This window comes from Hyperoodon ampullatus, assembly GCF_949752795.1.
Source record: "Hyperoodon ampullatus genome assembly, chromosome: 7".
NCBI lineage: Eukaryota > Metazoa > Chordata > Mammalia > Artiodactyla > Ziphiidae > Hyperoodon > Hyperoodon ampullatus.
In genome coordinates this window covers 66,560,206-66,577,348 of record NC_136920.1, presented here as the reverse complement: position 1 = coordinate 66,577,348, position 17,143 = coordinate 66,560,206, and the positions used below count along the sequence as shown (strand labels likewise).

General features: G+C 44.4%; 1 protein-coding gene across 2 annotated transcripts in view; it reads left to right on the top strand.

Moving 5' to 3' along the window:
• Positions 1–17,143, top strand: part of GALNT18 (polypeptide N-acetylgalactosaminyltransferase 18) — a gene marked incomplete at its 5' end in the record, with an annotated part of 342,665 nt that overhangs the window by 229,872 nt on the left and 95,650 nt on the right. The gene's annotated exons all lie outside the window — the stretch shown is intronic.

Here is a 17,143-nt window from a genome sequence, read left to right as displayed (position 1 = left end):
CTGCTCCCAGCCTAGACCCCTTCCTTCTGAAGGGAGGAAGGGAACAAAGGGGTTCAAGCTAATGAGCAAATAATAGGACCACTTATTAAGTACTTATAACATGCCAGGCATTAACTCACAGAACCCTACAGCAACCAGAGAGGTAGATAACCTTATTCCCATCTCAAAGATGAGGAAACTGAGGCTCAGAGAGGTTAACTCACATGCCCAAAGTCACGCAGCTGATAAACGGACATGCTAGGGATTAAATTGAGGTCTGCCTCTCCTCTGAGCCCTTGCTCTTTCAATAAAGAAATAAAAACTTAAAGGCTAAGGGCAGAGCACTTGGGTTCTGCCTTGTCACCCACCCCTTCACGGGATCCTTCCCTTTGAGAATATATTGCCTGAAGGTGTTCTGGAGCTGAGGAAAATAGCATCAAACCGCCTGATCTGACAGGCTCCGACAGCGGGCTGGGGTGTAAATATGTGTGCGAAGCCCGCTGGGTCTCCTGAGTCGTGAATCAGCCAGGCTGAGGCTGCCGGTCACACAGCCGGAGCAGCAGTGATTTGCACAAGTACAGAGCTGACTTACAGCCTGGAGGAGCCTTTGCTCTTCCCCCAGAGGATGCTCAGGGCTGCACCAGCAGGACTTGGACCTGATGTCAGTCCTCACTGGTTGCCTGGAGCACATCAGTGTTTCTAGCGCCCTGTGTCTGTTTTCCAAGGAGAAAAAAATCCCCTCCTTTCCCCTAGGCTTTCCTTCCAGTTGGAGAGCTACTGGCAGGGGAGGGAAGGCTTTCTAAAGAAACCGAGCTGGGTCAGATGAGGCAGAAAGGCTGCTCCAAGCAGCGGGAGTAGTTAGTGCAAAGGCACTGTGGCACCACTGAGCTTGGTGTGTTTGGGAACATGACTTGTGCACAGTCTGGCAGAGAAGGCTGAGAAGCAAGGGACCCTGTATGCCACCACAATGGCAGGGGATGCAGAGTGGGGGATGAGGATAGGAGAGCTGTTACTGGAAGCATTTTCAGAAGCTTAGATTCCTAGGATCTCAGGATCATGAGCGTTAGCATCTGAGAATCACAGACTCTAGAGATGCCAGAATCTTGAGATACTGCACTCATAATCATAAAGTCTTGGGCTGTCCTTCATGAGATTTTGATCATCAATTTTCTGAGCTAGGCAACCCTCTTAACCTCTCCAAGTCTTGCACAGAATAAGTTAGCACCAAAATTCTGGTTGGCCTCTGACTTAACTGCTAATGGCAACTGTCCTTCCCCAGTGCCGGCATGTAGGCCTGGCCTTCCTGGGATCACCTTTGCCTTATGAGACACCAAGAGAGCCTGTTCTTAGCTTAGATTTAACCTGTGGTTAAAGGCTGGACTCCAGCATTTCCAAGGCTTTGAGTTCTTGGTCACGTCCTCCCTAGAAGCTCACAGGGAGCTTACCTACCTAGTACTCCTGAGCTGGAGCAGCTGGGCTGGAGCAGTGTCTACTCTGCCTGGATACCTGGCATTAATCACTCATCCTGGCATTTTTAATAAGTCTTGGGATTCCTGCTGAAAACCATCAGAGCAGCAGGAGTATTTTATGCCCTTCAAGCAATTTCACAGCATTTGGGCTGCTTCCCACCTTTACTTTACAGGGGTTTCCTCCTCACATGGCCCTAGGGAGTGCAAAGGCAAGCTGGCCCCTTTCCAAGGTCATTTAATCCATGAAGACAACTGAGTTCTATTAGTCTATCTTTCTCATTTTCATTTGCTGAATCACTCACGGTGGATAAATAGAGAGCGGGGTAGAATAGAGAGCCTGGCTGTCTGGCCCTGGGGGAAGAAGAGCTGGGTTCTCTTCCTGGCTGTGCTGATTTGGGCACGTCTGGGTGTGTCAGGAGCAAAGAGGGCATGAGCATTCAGAAGTTGCTGCCTGGAGCTGCAGATGGATTCAGGCAACCTTATGTCCTCGGAGCCACATTGGATTTCCTGGGCATGATTGCACTGTGGATCCAAAGGTAGGTAGCAAGCACCCAGACTTAGGCCCTCTTCCCTCATTTATTGATCTTGCTTGCTCCAGGATTTGTATCCCAGAGAAACTGGATTTTGCATATAAATACTCTATTGGCCCTCCCATTAAAAGGAAGCTGCGGGTTCCCCGGTGGCGCAGTGGTTGAGAGTCCACCTGCCGATGCAGGAGACACGGGTTCGTGCCCCGGTCTGGGAAGATCCCACATGCCGCGGAGCAGGTGGACCCGTGAGCCACTGAGCCTGCGCGTCCGGAGCCTGTGCTCCGCAACGGGAGAGGCCACAACAGTGAGAAGCCCGCATACCGCAAAAAAAAAAAAAAAAAAAAAGGAAGGTGCATTTGTTAGTCTAATTCCTTCCCTTGGGTTCTAAGCCTACATAGTTGTAAAAAGAGGACATTTTCCTCCAGAAATGAATCTGTGATCATAGGATGCTGCTGAAGCCTGGCACACGTAGCTCCTTTGGCAGGCTGTGGGGCAGAGAGATAAAGAGCAAAGTCTTTAGAATCAGGCAGATCTGAGTTTGAATCCGAGCTCATTCCTTACCGTCTGTGTCATTTTGGGCGTGTCATTTCAAGTCTGATCCTCGAGTTTTCTCCTTTGTCATTTGGAGTTAATAATACGTGGGATTAAGGACATGGACTCAAGCCAGGGTGCCTGGGTTTGCATCCCAGCCCTACCCCTTCTAGCTCTGTGAAACTGACCGAATTCTTCCACCTCTGTGCTGCGATTTCCTAATCTATGGAGCGGGGATAATAATACTGCCTACCTTGAGTAGTATTATGGTTGTTGAGAGGGTTGAATGTGTCATATATAAACCCGGTTCGGAACAGTACCTGGAACGTGGTAAGCACCAAATAAATCCCCATTAGCTATAAATGTCATTGTTTGTAGGGTGGTAGTGAGATTTCAGTATGATGAGAGTCTAGAATAATGTACGGTACTTCATGTGTGCTTAATATATAATTGCTGAATGAATGAATAAAGAATGGGATGGACAGATGTAAGGCACTGAGCACAGTGCCCATTGTATAGTAAGTGAAGGGAAGCACCCGTAGAACCACAGCCTTTCTGCCTTGGCAACTAGAACCAGTGTGCTGGGACTGACCTGGACTGTTGCCAGCTGGTCATGCACATCCTTTCCCAACTCTGCACATCTCTTCCCAACTTGAGGACAGTGGCATCAGGTTAGTAGCCTGAAATCAGCTATGGTAGGAGGGCATTTACACTGTAGACATTGGCAAATGTTACAAATCAGGTTTTTGTTTGTTGAGAGAGAGAGAGAGAGAGGGTGTGTTAAACATTGATTAGCACCCAACACACATCCCTGACTGTCCAAGGGACCATTTTTACATCATCTGCCACAATCATCTTTAGAAACCAGTTCTGACCATTGTGTTGCAGGTTATAGGATCTTTGGGAAAATAAGTCATTTGGGAGCAGATAAGGTGTTAGTGGATGTTGAGAGCCTGGCTTTGGAGACCCCACTAAATGAGGAGTGCATATTTCATGTGGGTTTTGGTGGTCACTAACGGCTGGCTATGACACAAAAGATTAGTCCCGGAAACAAATGGCTGGGTCTATTAGGTGATAATTCTGGAACTTGGAATGGCTGAATTAATGCTTGGAACTTCCCAGTAAGATTGTGTCTTCCAAGGAAGACACTCTGCCTGGACCCTGTAGCCATACTGTATATGCCATCTGTGCAGCTCCTAGGTGGAGCCTTTCTCCAAGTCCTGAGTAAGGAGAACTGTTTAGGGTCATTCCAGATCTACTTCAGTATGAATTGACTTTGAAGAAGTGCAGCTATTAAAAGGGGCTGGCCAGAAGTCAACTGTTAAGTATATGGGACAGAAGAAGGAACTGGTTGGAAGGCATTTATAAACTCCCCAGGGTTTGAAAGCTTGTCTGGAGTGATCTTAAAGAAAGAGCAATCCACAAAACAAGGCTGACCCTGGCCTGGGGTCTCAGGCTGGTCTATACTTCTGGGGTCACAGCTGTCCAAACCCAGCTCACCATCATTCATCAGAAGGACAAACTGAGTTTACAGTCACCCTCCAGATTCTTCAGGAGGGCGGTGGGTGTGGGCTGGCATCTCTGTTTTATTTTTTTGATCCCCAAGTGAGTGGATGATCAGCTAGTTTTGACAGCCATTACATCCTAATGAATAATCTCTCTTTTAAAGTGTGTTGACACATCATTTGTGTTTCAATGGCCCTAAGTGGCTTTAGAGGAAAGCCAGTTAATCTTCTGATCTGAGGAAGACCAGCTACTGTTCATTCTTAGAGGAATAAACAGAAATGTGCTGTGCTTTTAATCTTCAAATTAGCACCATTGGCGACTAGCAATTATCAGCACTTCTCAGCGGGAGGTGTTTACCCTCCCCTCCCAGGCAACTGGAGGAAGAGGGTGGCAACTCTAATGCAGGCTGGGCTTTGGGGGACAGCATTGAGCTAGAGGCAGAGCTGGAGTGCCTGAAAATGGGGGTGGGGCTGGGGAGAGGGGACAAAAGGCAGTGCCTTGTGCAGAGAACAGCTGAGGACCTACAAGGGACAGTTGAAACCAAAGATGGCTACGTAGAGAAACCAAGTGTTAAGTGAAGGGCTTCCAATGGAGGGCAGCAAGATGGAGCCCATAGGTTTGGGAGAATGAAGAGAAAAACTATCTGGCCAGGTAGTGGGGGAGCCTTTTTCAGAATCTCTATAATGGGCTGAAACCACACATAATTCTAGAGGAGGCTCCTTTCCCACCTGTTACAAAGCTAATCTTCATTTATTTCAGTTGTTACCAAGCTTGGCTGCCCATCAGAATCTCACAGGGAGTTTATACCTATTACAGAATCCTTTTATAGGAGCAACTCCTACTCACCTCCAGCCAGTTGCTGCCAAGCAGGATTGCCTTGCAGGCCAAAGAAATATGTCTCTGAGTAGATGCAGCCCCAGAGCTGCCAGTTTGAAAACTCATACGTGCTCAGATTTCCACAATGGGACCTCCATTAACTAAGAGCTCTGCAGGGTTTCTCGGCACTGCTGACACTTTGAACTGGGTAACTTTTGATCATGGAGGGCTGTGCTGTGCATTGTAGGTTGTTTAGCAGCAGACATGCCCTGGAGCCCCGTGCCAGTTATGACAATCAAAACTGTCTCCAGATATTTGCCAAATATCCCCTCAAGGGATGAGAATGTGGCAAAGTCGCCCCCAGTTGAGAACCACTGGGCCAGGAAAGTAACAGAATGTAGGTCTTCGAGCTTCTAACTTCGGCTCGTGCCCCTCTGTCTTCCCACCAACTGCACCGAGCACTGCTTCTCAGGCCCAGGAGGCCCAGTCATTTACGAGCCCTCAGTGTCAGGGAGCACTGAATCAGTGCCCGAGATTCTTTTTCAAAAATCTTCCCCTCTCTTGCTCCTGTTTCCCATTCTCTCTCCCTGCACCCTTTTCCTCCTCCTTCCCTCCCTCTCCCTTTGTTTCGCTCTCTCTCCCCCCCATCTCTACCCAGTCCCCTTTCTGTGTGGGGTACATCACATGTCGTTTAAACATCCAGTAGTAGGAAAGCTCCATAAGTCCTGTCCTGTTCACAGCTACAGGCACAGCAGCTAGATCAGTACCTGGTACAGAGTGCGTGCTCAATGTTTGTTGAACGGATGAATGGGTGGCCTCTCCCTTCATTCCTACTCCCCCCAAACCTAGAGCAGACATGGGAAATGACCATGCGATCACTGAGAGGATGAGGAACTGGACCTGGTACTCCATGGCAAGGCTGGGCAGGCTGTTTTACAAGGATGCCTGTGCAGTCACTTTCCAAAGAATGAAACCCCATCGGCTGTCAGTTTCCTGATCCTTTTTTTTTCTCCTTTATGCAAGAGATAAAGAGTATCTCATTATGTGTTTAAATCAGATGAACAACCATTGTTACCAGACTTCTGCTCAGCCTGCATTATGTTTCTTTTAGGGTAACCCCACAGAGCACATTCCTTTTTATGGGAGGGGTACAAGGGGCACATACAGGGAGGGAAGAAAGGGCTCTGTTTGACCAGGCTGGTGAATTTTGCATTTTTACTTGGCGTCTAAGTCTGAAGGGGGAGAATAGCAGCCTGCACTTAGCTGGCTCTGAGAGGAGGCACCACCTGGCGATGGTGGGGAGTGGCCTGTGACCTCCTAAGAGAAGAATGGTGTTTCATCAGCATGGCTTCGAGGAGCCGTGATCTACAGAGGTCGTTCAGATGTCAGCAGAGCAGAGTTTTGTGGGCAGCAGGAGAAGACTGGAGGAGCGACACAAGCAGGCTGACACCTGGCCCCATGCAGGGTGCAAATTGTATTCCTCTGTCGACATTGGCTAGTTACAGCTCTGCCATTGATTCTAAATCTGACAAAGTCACAGAGGGCGGACCCCCTGCCTCCACTTTCCCCAACACATTAAAACAAACATGAAATACAGCCTTCCCCTTCTTTCCACGATTATACTCTTGTCCTGCTCTTACCAAGACACTTTATTAAAAGTTATAGATATTTCAAAAAACAGTTTAATGTAGCTACCAAAGGGGGAAAAAAAGGTAAAAGACAATGCAGCTTTTAGACTAGAGCTTGAAAATCAAAGCCTTAGCAAAAGTAGACAAGCAAAATTGCTGATAGAACCCTGTCATTAGTCATTATATTGGTCTCTGAGCTTCCTGGCAGCCTTGGCAAAAAGGTAAATATGACAGGTTATGTGTTTGTGTTTAGGTATAAAGAAAACCACAAGTTCTTTATGTTTTTCTTGAGCTAAGTTCTGAGAGGTATTTATCATATATATACTATGCAATAGGAAATATCTTACACAATGTTTTTCCAGCAAATGTAGAAGTCCTTTTGATATAGTTCTTTCTTGCTTTGGCAACTGGCAAAAGTTAAAGGAAAACATGAAAATCTAATTAAGTAAATGGACTTTGCAAAGACTGAGCCAGTGTTATCCAGGGTATTTCAGGCCTTAAAAAAATTTTTTTTAATAGCAGTTGTTTGGTTAAGTCTAAGTGAATCCCTCTCTTCTAACCAGTAGCCAATATTTGGGATGCAGCTGGCTGAGAACAGAATTTTTTTTCCTGGCTGATCCACCAGAAAACTTTATCCTAGTTCACTATTAACAGAGCTCAGAGGTACAAGGGGGCAGGCAGCTCCTACGAGAAGCAAAGCCTTTTCATCTCTCGCTGCCACCTTCTAAGCTGGCTCTTCTGCATCTGATTTCACTTCCTGCGCATCAGGAGTTCACAATCTTATTTTAACCCCAGCACCATTCCAGAACAATAGATCCTGTCTGGCTAGTCATTGTGTATAGCAAACCACCCCAGAAATTCATGGCTTAAAACAACAACCATTCACTGGCTCACTGGCTGCCTCTGCAATAAGGGCAGCTTGTCTCTGCTCTACGATGTCAGCTAGGATCATTCATATGTTTGCAATCTACTGGTGGTTGAAGGATCCAAGCTGGCCTCACTCACATGTGTAGGGCCTCAGTGGGTGGCCTAAATGACTGGGGACTTCCTGGACCACTCATCCTCTAGGAGGCTGGCTCCAGCTTCCTTACTTAGGGTAGCAAGAGAGTGAAAGCAGAAGCTGCAAGGGCTTCTAAAGCCTAGGCCTGGAATTTGCACAGGGTCCCTCTAGCTGCATCCTGTTGTCCCAGGGTCAGCTGAGATTCATTGTGCGAAGCAGCCACCCAGGATGTGAATTCACTGAGGTGGGATTCATGGGAGATCATTTGGTAGCAATTACCCACAGCCCTGTCCCATCAACACCTCAGTAACAGTGGTCCCCATGGGCAGTGATTCTCACCTGGGGGATGGGGAAGGAGACCAGGGAACAGGTCTGTCCTCCCCGGGGCCAGGGAGGGGGGTCATTTGGTACTAGCCCAGTTCTCATTCCAAGTTCTGTGCACTCACCACTTAACGGCCACCATCAAAAGCCCGAATATCAGGCTTTATGAGCTCTACTTAAAATTTCAAAAAGGATATATGAAGAGTGGACCTTTGAAGTGATGAAACAGTAAGTATTTTAAGAGGCCTCCTGGAAACCACACTTGAAGACCTTGTAAGCGTGGGGTACGCTGAACTACACCACCGTACTGCCAACTTCCTGCCATTTGTGACAGCGGCATCCCCAGGCCTCCCCAGTCAGGGGCGCCAACAGGAGAGCATGAGGTCGTTTTCTTATTGGCTAGAGTGAGATGCACTGCGTGTTGGTGGTGACCCAAAAGTCAGCTGAATTTTCTCCAAGCTGGATGAGAACGCCTGACAGCCCCCACTGAACCTAGCTTCAGACAAGGGTCGCACTATTTAAAAGCGTGAATTGAATGACAGCAAAAGGCATGTGCTCACCACTTCTGCAGAAGCTGAAAGCTGAAGGGCTATATAACAAAGACAATGGATAACAGACTCAGGGGAAAAACGTTTTTACTTTAGAGAAACATTGTAAATCTTTAAAAAGATTGGATTTAAGGGGAGTAATGAAAGATGCTGTTTTGGCTCAGAGCACAGGAGTACATGCATGCACACACACAAGCATCCATGAAGAGATGGGATGGAGGAGGCCTGACTTAGCAGCATCATGTGAAAAGAACCCGTTAAGTGTGTGTGTCTAGTAAGGTCAATTTGTATCAAAAGTAGGCAGAGTTAATGTGACCTTAAGCTCCTAAGATATTGATGGGTGTATGGATTCTAGATTAAGGGAGGTGATTAGTTCCCTCTATTCTATATAGGTCAGTTTATTCCGAAAAAACAAAAGGCCAATTTCTAGCTTCATAATTTAAAAGTGTTAGAGAAAAACTAACATATTTAGGGAGAAGTGCAACACGATAAAAGAACTTGAACTCACGAGATATGAGGAAATACAAGGAAGAACTGACACATTTGACCTAGAGAAATTCTCAGCAAGGTCTTAAGGATGGTCTTCTGCTCTAAAGCGTTGCCAAGTGGAAAAGGGACTTGATCTGCCTTCTGTGGCCCCCAAATAAGTCTTGGACCAATGAGTGGAAGGTTGAGGGACTGTGGCATTTGGAGGGTAAAAGAAAAATGAACATCTAATAGCTGGAATAGATTGCATAGAGTTCTCTGTCATCGCAGGTGCTGGATGATCACTCATCCGGATTCACAGAGGGCATTCAAACCTTAGATGGGTAATTGGTTCAAAATGAACTTTCAAATCCTAACTCTGAGGTCTTGGGATTTACAGGAACTTGCCCAAGGTCACAGAGTGAGGTAGTAGCTGTCCATCACAAAAGTTTCCTTCCTCCCTGTCAGCACGTTTCCCTCGGATTCACAGTCTCCTCATCTCCTTGATGATTAACTCAAGCAGTGGTGCACAAAGCAGCCTAGGGACCACAGCTTACTCACCCATCCAGACTTATTTGTTTGGCCAGCATCATGTGGTAAAAGACTTGAAATCAATATCTGTAGGAAGACACACCAACTCCGGCTCCATGCTCCATTGCCTTCCCTGGGCGTGAGGCCACTGCACACATTTGTATCTCCTGGCCCCTGTGGCCTTGCTTCTTGCACACTTTGGACCTAGGGGCAGGGCAGAGCAGGAAGAGGTGGTCCTGGACCAGAGCCTATGAAGAGGGCCTGTCAGCCAGAGATGGATCCCCCAATTTCTAGGGATAGTCAGCTCCCCCATCTCTTAAAACTCCCAGTATGGTAGAAACTACGAAAAGGAGAGAAAGTGCTATTCACTTTTCACACATGTCAATCCCATTTCATCCTCATAACAACCATATCAGTTTCCTAGGGCTGCAAAGTACAAAGTACCACAGACTGGGTGACTTAACATAAATTTATTGCCTCACAGTCCTGGAGGCTAGAAGTCCAGAATCAAGGGGCTCCTTCTAAAGGTGGTAGGGAGGGATCTGTTCCAGGCCCGCTCCCAGCTACTGGTACCCTCAGACGTGGCTTGGCTGCTAGATGACCATCTTCTCTTTGTGCCTCTCCACACTGTCTTCCTTCTGTGTATGTCTGTCTCTGTGTCCAAATCTCCCCCTTTTATAAGAACACCAATCATATTAGATTAGGACCTAATGACTTATCTTAACTTGGTTAAATCTGTAAAGATTCTATTTCCAAATAAGGTTGTATTCTGAGGTTTGGGGGTTATTAGACTTCAGCATACCCTTTGTGGCGAAACAATTCAATCCATAACAGTCTGCCCTCCGATCCCCCCCAATTCGTGTCCTTCCCATGTGCAAAATACATTCACTGCAACTGAACATCCCCATGGACATCAAGAACTGGTTTAGTAACAGGTCACAATGATAATACATGGAAAGCAGAATTAAAATGCAGTGTTTGCAGTGTTCGGTTTTTTTTTTAAATAAAGTTATTTATTTATTTATTTTTGGCTGCCTTGGGTCTTCGTTGCTGCACGTGGGCTTTCTCTAGTTGCGGCGATCAGGGGCTACTCTTCGTTGTGGTGTGCAGGGTTCTCATTATGGTGGCTTCTCTTGTTGCAGAGCACGGGCTCTAGGAACACGGGCTTCAGTAGTTGTGGCATGCAGGCTCTGTAGTTGTGGTTCACGGGCTCTAGAGTGCAGACTCAGTTGTTGTGGCATACGGGCATAGTTGCTCTGTGGCGTGTCGGATCTTCCCGGACCAGGGCTCGAACCCATGTCCCCTGTGTTGGCAGGCAGATTTTTAACCACTGCACCACCAGGGAAGTCCAAAATGCAGTGTTGTTGACTCTGAAAGCTGTCCTCTTTCTACTACACTGTGCTCCTGCCATGAGGTGCACCTACCATGTGCCAGGAACTGTGCCAGCTGCCTCATGCCCTTTTTCACTCCTAGTGGGCTGTCTGTCTGGCAAGGCCCCAGACTGGGCACCAAGGGACACGCAGGGCTCAGCTCAGGTGGGTCTGTCCCAGGGCCTGGGAGTGGGCAGGCTGGGAAGATGGGGTGAGGGGCGATTGGAAATTAAGTCCTGGGGAGGTGCTGTGGTTGGAGGTGGGTGAATGTGGCCCACTCAGGCCATCATCTGGGGAGAAGGGGAGTGCATAGGGTGTTGCCTGAGCTGCTAAGGAAAACACAATGAATGTGGCTGCTCAGGCCCTGTTCTGCTGCTGCAGGCACCATATACAGTTATGAAGAGGCAGGGGAATCAGATGCTTAGCCAGGCCCAGAGACAGCCAGCAATAAACCAATGCCAGCCACTTTCATAGACACAGCTCTTGGTCATCCACTTCCAGGAAAGGTGGATGTCCAGGCGAGGAGTAGGTCCTGGGCTGTGGTCTTTGCAGATGGAGCTTTCTCAGGGTATGAGGGGAGGACTGGTGGAGAGCACTGAGGAAGAAGGAAGTCCCTGAACAGATGAGAAGAATGGGGATTTTGAGGTCATTAGACCTGGCTTGAACTGAATTCCCACTCACAAACTGCATGGCATTGGACACATTGATCAACCCTTCCGAGCTGCATTTTCCCAGGGGCTTGTTGTGAAGATTAAATGCCCATTCTAACTGTGTGTGAGGCACATGACCCTCTTCGTGTTGCTGGGCTCAATAAATACTGTTTTTGCCTCTATTTTTTTTTAACATCTAGAAATTTCTCAGCTATTATTTTGTTTTTGGGTTTTTTTTGAATTTTTGAATTTTATTTTATTTATTTTTTTATACAGCAGGTCCTTATTAGTCATCAATTTTATACACATCAGTGTATACATGTCAATCCCATTCACCCAGTTCATCACACCACCATCCCCACCCGCTGCCGCTTTCCCCCCTTGGTGTCCATACGTTTGTTCTCTACATCTGTGTCTCAATTTCTGCCCTGCAAACTGGTTCATCTGTACCATTTTTCTAGGTTCCACATATATGTGTTAATATACGATATTTGTTTTTCTCTTTCTGGCTTACTTCACTCTGTATGACAGTCTCTGGATCCATCCACGTCTCAACAAATGACCCACTTTCGTTCCTTTTTATGGCTGAGTGATATTCCATTATATGTATGTACCACATCTTCTTTATCCATTTGTCTGTCGATGGGCATTTAGGTTGCGTCCATGACCTGGCTATTGTAAATAGTGCTGCAATGAACATTGGAGTGCATGTGTCTTTTTGAATTATGGTTTTCTCTGGGTATATGCCCAGTAGTGGGATTGCTGGATCATATGGTAATTCTATTTTTAGTTTTTTAAGGAACCTCCATACTGTTCTCCGTAGTGACTGTATCAACTTACATTCCCACCAACAGTGCAAAAGGGTTCCCTTTGCTCCACACCCTCTCCAGCATTTGTTGCTTGTAGATTTTTTGATGATGCCCATTCAAACTGATGTGAGGTGATAACCTCATTGTAGTTTTGATTTGCATTTCTCTAATAATTAGTGATGTTGAGCAGCTTTTCATGTGCTTCTTGGCCATCTGTATGTCTTCTTTGGAGAAATGTCTATTTAGGTCTTCTGCCCATTTTTGGATTGGGTTGTTTGCTTTTTTAAGCATGGGCTGTTTATATATTTTGAAGATTAATCCTTTGTCCATTGATTCATTTGCAAATATTTTCTCCCATTCTGAGGGTTGTCTTTTCGTCTTGTTTATGGTCTCCTTTGCTGTGTAAAAGCTTTAAAGTTTCATTAGGTCCCATTTGTTTATTTTTGTTTTTATTTCTATTACTCTAGGAGGTGGATCAAAAAAGATCTTGCTGTGATTTATGGCAAAGAGTGTTCTTCCAATGTTTTCCTCTAAGAGTTTTATAGTGTCCGGTCTTACATTTAGGTCTCTAATCCACCTTGAGTTGATTTTTGTGTATGGTGTTAGGGAGTGTTCTAATTTCATTCCTTTACATGTAGCTGTCCAGTTTTCCCAGCACTGCTTATTGAAGAGACTGTCTTTTTCCATTGTATATCCTTGCCTCCTTTGTCATAGTTTAGTTGACCATAGGTGCTTGGGTTTACCTCTGGGCTTTCTATCTTGTTCCATTGGTCTATCTTTCTGTTTTTGTGCCAGTACCATATTGTCTTGATTACTGTAGCTTTGTAGTATAGTCTGAAGTCAGGGAGTCTGATTCCTCCAGCTCCATTTTTTCCCCTCAAGACTGCTGTGGCTATTTGGGGTCTTTTGTGTCTCCATAGAAATTTTAAGATTTTTTGTTCTAGTTCCGTAAAAAATGCCATTGGTAATTTGATAGGGATTGCATTGAATCTGTGGATTGCTTTGGGTAGTATAGTCATTTTCACAATATTGATTCTTCCAATCCAAGAACACGGTATATTTCTCCATCTGTTGGTATCATCTTTAATTTCTTTCATCAGTGTCTTATAGTTTTCTGCATACAGGTCTTTTGTCTCCCTAGGTAGGTTTATTCCTATGTGTTTTTTTGTTGTTGTTGCAATAGTAAATGGGAGTGTTTCCTTAATTTCTCTTTCAGATTTTTCATCATTAGTGTGTAAGAATGCAAGAGATTTCTGTGCATTAATTTTGTATCCTGCATCTTTACCAAATTCATTGATTAGCTCTAGTAGTTTTCTGGTGGCATCTTTAGGATTCTCTGTGTATAGTATCATGTCATCTGCAAACAGTGACAGATTTACGTCTTCTTTTCCAATTTGTATTTCTTTTTCTTCTCTGATTTCCTTGGCTAGGGCTTCCAAAACTATGTTGAATAATAGTGGTGATAGTGGACCTCCTTGTCTTGTTCCTGATCTTAGAGGAAATGCTTTCAGTTTTTCACCATTGAGAATGATGTTTGCTGTGGGTTTGTCATATATGGCCTTTATTATGTTGAGGTAGGTTCCTTCTATGCCCACTTTCTGGAGAGTTTTTATCATAAATCAGTGTTGAATTTTGTCAAAAGCTTTTTCTGCATCTATTGAGATGATCATATGGTTTTTATTCTTCAATTTGTTAATATGGTGTATCACATTGATTGATTTGCGTATATTGAAGAATCCTTGCATCCCTGGGATAAACCCCACTTGATCATGGTGTATGATCCTTTTAATGTGTCATTGGATTCTGTTTGCTAGTATTTTGTTGAGGACTTTTGCATCTATATTCATCAGTTATATTGGTCTGTAATTTTCTTTTTTTGTAATATCTTTGTCTGGTTTTGGTATCAGGGTGATGGTGGTCTCATAAAATGAGTTTGGGAGTGTTCCTTCCTCTGCAGCTTTTTGGAAGAGTTTGAGAAGGATGGGTGTTAGCTCTTCTCTAAATGTTTGATAGAATTCACCTGTGAAGCCATCTGGTCCTGGACTTTTGTTTGTTGGAAGATTTTTAATCACAGTTTCAATTTCATTACTTTTGATTGGTCTGTTCATATTTTCTATTTCTTCCTGGTTCAATCTTGGGAGGTTATACCTTTCTAAGAATTTGTCCATTTCTTCCAGGTTGTCCATTTTATTGGCATACAGTTGCTTGTAGTAGTCTCTTAGGATGCTTTGTATTTCTTCAGTGTCTGTTGTAACTTCTTTTTCATTTCTACTTTTATTTTTTTTATTTGTATTTTTTGCGGTACGCGGGCCTCTCACTGTTGTGGCCTCTCCCATTGCGGAGCACAGGCTCCGGATGTGCAGGCTCAGTGGCCATGGCTCATGGGCCCAGCCACTCTGCGGCATGTGGGATCCTCCTGGACCGGGGCACGAACCCGTGTCCCCTGCATCGGCAGGCGGACTCTCTACCACCACGCCACCAGGGAAGCCCCGATTTCTACTTTTATTGATTTGAGTCCTCTCCCTTATTTTCTTGATGAGTCTGGCTAATGGTTTATCAATTTTGTTTATCTTCTCAAAGAACCAGCTTTTAGTTTTATTCATCTTTGCTATTATTTTCTTTGTTTCTGTTTCATTTATTTCTGCCCTGGTATTCATGATTTCTTTCCTTCTGCTAACTTTGGGTCTTGTTTGTTCTTTCTGTAGTTTCTTTAGGTGTAAGGTTAGATTGTTTATTTGAGATTTTTCTTGTTTCTTGATGTAGGCTTGTATAGCTATAAACTTCCCTCTTAGAACTGATTTTGCTGCATCCCATAGGTTTGGATCATCGTGTTTTCATTGTCATTTGTCTCTAGGTATTTTTTGATTTCTGCTTTGATTTCTTCAGTGATCTCTTGGTTATTTAGTAACATATTGTTTAGCCTCCATGTGTTTGTGTTTTTTACATTCTTTTCCCTGTAATTCATTTCTAATCTCATAGCGTTGTGGTCAGAAAAGATGCTTGTTATGATTTCAATTTTCTTAAATTTACTGAGGCTTGATTTGTGTCCCAAGATGTGATCTATCCTGTAGAATGTTCTGTGCGCACTTGAGAAGAAAGTGTAATCTGCTGTTTTTGGATGGAATGTCCTATAAATATCAATTAAATCTGTCTGGTCTATTGTGTCATTTAAAGCTTCTGTTTCCTTATTTATTTTCATTTTGGATGATCTGTCCATTGGTGTAACTGAGGAGTTAAAGTACCCCACTATTATTGTGTTACTGTCAATTTCCTCTTTTATAGCTGGTAACAGTTGCCTTATGTATTGAGGTGCTCCTATGTTGGGTGCATATATATTTATAATTGTTATATCTTCTTCTTGGATTGATCCCTTGATCATCATGTAGTGTCCTTCCTTGTCTCTTGAAACATTCTTTATTTTAAAGTCTATTTTATCTGATATGAGTATTACTACTCCAGCTTTCTTTTGATTTCCATTTGCATGGAATATCTTTTTCCATTCTCTCACTTTCAGTCTGTATGTGTCCCTAGGTCTGAAGTGGGTCTCTTGTAGACAGCATATATATGGGTCTTGTTTTTGTATCCATTCAGCAAGCCTGTGTCTTTTGGTTTGAGCATTTAATCCATTCACGTTTAAGGTAATTATTGCTACGTATGTTCCCATGACCATTTTCTTAATTGTTTTGGGTTTGTTTTTGTAAGTCCTTTTCTTCTCTCATGTTTCCCACTTAAAGAAGTTCCTTAAGCATTTGTTGTAGAGCTGGTTTGGTGGTGCTGGATTCTCTCAGCTTTTGCTTGTCTGTAAAGCTTTTGATTTCTCCATCAAATCTGAATGAGATCCTTGCCTGGTAGAGTAACATTGGCTGTACTTTCTTCCCTTTCATCACTTTAAGTATATCATGCCACTGCCTTCTGGCTTGTAGAGTTTCTGCTGAGAAATCAGCTGCTAACCTTGTGGGAGTTCCCTTGTATGTTATTTGTTGTATTTCCCTTGCTGCTTTCAATAATTTTTCTGTGTCTTTAATTTTTGCCAATTTGATTACTATGTGTCTCAGCGTGTTTCTCCTTGTGTTTATCCTGTATGGGACTCACTGTGCTTCCTGGCTTGGGTGGCTATTTCCTTTCCCATGTTAGGGAAGTTTTTGACTATAATCTCTTCAAATATTTTCTCGGGTGCTTTCTCTCTCTCTTCTCCTTCTGGGACCCCTATAATGTGAATGTTGTTGCGTTTAATGTTGTCCCAGAGGTCTCTTAGGCTGTCTTCATTTCTTTTCATTCTTTTTTCTTTATTCTGTTCTGCAGCAGTGAATTCCACCATTCTGTCTTCCAGGTCACTTATCCGTTCTTCTGCCTCAGTTATTCTGCTATTGATTCCTTCAAGTGTAGTTTTCATTTCAGTTATTGTATTGTTAATCTCTGTTTGTTTGTTCTTTAATTCTTCTAGTCTTTGTTAAACATTTCTTGCATCTTCTCAATCTTTGCCTCCATTGTTTTTCCGAGGTCATGGATCATCTTCACTATCATTATTCTGAATTCTTTTTCTGGAAGGTTGCCTATCTCCACTTCATTTAGTTGTTTTTCTGGGGTTTTATCTTGTTCCTTCATCTGGTACATAGCCCTCTGCCTTTTCATCTTGTCTATCTTTCTGTGAATGTGGTTTTTGTTCCACAGGCTGTAGGATTGTAGTTCTTACTGCTTCTGCTGTCTGCCCTCTGGTGGATGAGGCTATCTAAGAGGCTTATGCAAGTTTCCTGATGGGAGGGACTGGTGGTGGATAGAGCTGACTGTTGCTCTGGTGGGCAGAGCTCAGTAAAACTTTAATCCGCTTGTCTGCTGATGGGTGGGCTGGGTTCCCTCCCTGTTGGTTGTTTAGCCTGAGTCAACCCAACACTGGAGCCTACGGGCTCTTTGGTGGGGCCCATGGCAGACTCTGGGAGGGCTCACGCCAAGGAGTACTTCCCAGAACTTCTGCTGCCAGTGTCCTTGTCCA